The sequence below is a fragment of the Bactrocera tryoni genome, chromosome 3 (genome assembly GCF_016617805.1).
Source record: "Bactrocera tryoni isolate S06 chromosome 3, CSIRO_BtryS06_freeze2, whole genome shotgun sequence".
In the NCBI taxonomy this organism is placed as follows: Eukaryota; Metazoa; Arthropoda; class Insecta; order Diptera; family Tephritidae; genus Bactrocera; species Bactrocera tryoni.
The window spans coordinates 59,001,512-59,004,697 of NC_052501.1; positions in this window are offsets into that span (position 1 = coordinate 59,001,512).

The following is a 3,186-nucleotide window of genomic DNA, read 5'->3' on the forward strand; positions in this document are numbered from 1 at the left end:
AATATAATCCGCAATACACTCCTAAGACCGTCAAACATGGTGGTGCATAGTGGGAAAGTTTCTCGTACAACGGCGTGGAACTAATCCATCTGATAAAAGAAGCCATGGATCAGTACGTGTACGTGGAGAAAAGTTATGCTGCCATACACGGAATGGAATATGCCATTACAGTGGTTAAAAAATTGCGGTTACTCGACTAAATATTAACTAAACTAACTTATATACTAGTCTTAATTTCCAATTTCTTAATTTATTATTAGTTTTATTGAATTTTGTAATGCACTTCTATTATTTTGAACACCGAATTATTGAGATTTTAATTTAAATCATTTATTTTTTTTTCGTTAAATAAAAATTTGAAAATGCATAGAAAGACTGCATAAAATGAACAATTCGTGGATAAAAAATAAATTAATAAAATTCTTGCTTTTGTTGAAAAACATAACTTTGTATTTTATATTGTGATGCACTCCTATTATTTTGAACACAACTGTATATGCATACATATATTATACATTTGTATACATTGCCGAACAAAAAATGCACAAGCATACAAACATACATATGCGTATACATGTTAATATGTCACCAACAAAAAATTGAATTTTCTACAAAAAACCAATTGTCTCAAATAGCATAAGCATCACAACTCAATATGGCAGCCAAATTAATGAAGCACAAATGTGGTAACCCTTACAATAAAAGCATTTTAAATCATAAACACAGGCGCATATTCCACAAGGGACCTTGCTTCATTCATAAAAACAGACGCCGTAACATCTCCCCGAGCATGCCTTTATCATGCGACGTAAAGCTAAAAATCATAAATAACTTTCTGATGTTCCTCTGGAGGAAAACTGACAACCCCGCAAATTCACAAAACCGGGAAAAGAGTGATTTGTTGTCGCGACTGCGCTTCGACAGATTGACTCCTTGAAAAAACGTGAGTTTTGGCCATTGGTTGTCCGTGACAACGGAGATGCGGGAAGATGCGTGCGGCATTTACGTGCATATTTGTAACCCTTTGTCTGTGTCTGAAACAGAACTGATTCATTACCACAGTGACTTTATTTGGAAACTGGAGAAATATGCTATGTTAATAAAATGTTATAGTAGTATTAAAGGAAAAAAATTAGTTGAGTTAGCGATGGAAACAATTGAGGTTGTATGAACTATTGCTAGAAGTTTTTCGATGAAAATTGTACTGTTTACTTTCATTAGTAATTAGGGCCGAATTTTCGAAAAACTGAAGTGAATGGTTAAAAATTATAACGCCGATAAAGGAACATTTTCTCACTTTTTTAAAAACCAGGTCAGCTATTGCCGCTTTAATTTCTAAAACATTAGAAGATTGCCGTGGATAGATCTAGGGTAATGATTAACATGAGCGATAAATATGAAGGAGCGCAAAATCACAACCAACGTAAAAATAAATACAGTATCCCCCCGATAATTGAATTTTGCCGTGGATAGATCTACGATACTACCGATATTCGCTTGATTGAACAATTCGTTCAATTGCAGGAATCTCGCTTAATTTGACAACCTAATCAATTAAAACAATCCTATGCGCACTTTAAGTATTCATTTAGTTTTTAATAATATTTAAACAATATTTTTAACTTCAAACGAAAAAAATAAAAGGAACAAAAGAAGACAATGCACTTATGTATATTTATAGATCTTTGTTAAAAAATAAATAAGTTAAAGGAATAAAAACGTTGCTGGCATTTTAAAATATATGAGCAAATTTGTGTCCGCTTTAATGGCTATTTATGATTTAAAATCCTCTAGACAAACCATGAAAGAAATTTGGTTCATCAAGTAATCAATGCCAACATCGACGCTGAAGTGAGAACTAGAGAAAGTCTTTTTGAGGATTTGCAATTTCTGCTCGACCTGTGGAAAGCAATTTATAATTAATGCAAAATGAGTGCAGAGAATTTAGAGCATGTCGAGAAGATTTCACCATCAACAAAGGAAAAAACATGGAAACGACCTACATCAAGAAGTAAAGAAGAATTTGAATTTAGCTATTTACCTCGTACAAATTTATGATACAAATTGGGAATCCTATACATTTTATTGGATTAGGAAAACGTTTCCCAAATATTTGCATCACTTCGAGAATATTTGGTAATTTACCTATTTCAGTTTCAAGTGGTAAACGTTCGTTTATTGCTTTAGCAATGATCAAAAATTTTCAGCGAACTTGCTCATCACAGGGAAGGACTCCAGAACTATAATAATTATACTAAGCCTAGAAACAGAATTAGTCAAAAATTTAGATTTCCAGACTATAATCCATGTATTCGCTACCGCCAAAGCTTGAAAGCTTTCCCTTAAGTTCCATATAATTGATGATTGGAGGATTTTAAACAGCATGTTCAAAAACTTCAAAGGAGGATGGAGTCATGTGTAGAAGTTCACGCTCGTGAGGAAAGTTCTCTGATCGCCATTCACTTGGGAGTGGCCAGAAACGATTCTTTTACACGTGGCTCAAGTAGCTCACTACTTCCGGTCTTTGACCAAGTATCCTCTGGGTAGCCTAAGAACATCCGTTCGAAGGCGAGCTAAAGTGAGAAGGCGAAACATCCCTTACATAGGGTTGTGCGCTGGGTTTGGGACCCGCCACGTAAAAAGCTCACCCCAATGAAAAACCAACAGCAGCCTCGGATGAGAGACCCCCCTTTTGATGACGACCATGGCAAACGAAATAAGGACTAAGAATTCAGGGCATGCACCTGGAATGTCCGGTCCCTTAATTGGGAAGGTGCCGCTGCCCAGCTGGTTGATGTCCTCGTAAAAACAAAGGCTGACATTACCGCCGTCCAAAAAATGCGATGGACGGGACAAGGACAGAGACGAGTAGGTCCTTGTGACATTTGCTACAGTGGCCATATAAAGGAGCGCAAGTTTGGTGTTGGATTCGTGGTAGGAGAGAGACTCCGTCGCCGAGTACTATCATTCACTCCGGTGAATGAACGTCTAGCCACAATCCGCATCAAAGCGAGGTTCTTCAACATATCGCTGATCTGCGCCCACGCCCCGACGGAAAAGAAGGACGATGTGACCAAAGATGCCTTCTATGAGTGCTTGGAGCGCGCTTATGAAGGCTGCCCCGCTACGATGTCAAAATCGTGCTTGGCGACTTTAACGCCAGGGTGGGCAAAGAAGGTATCTTTG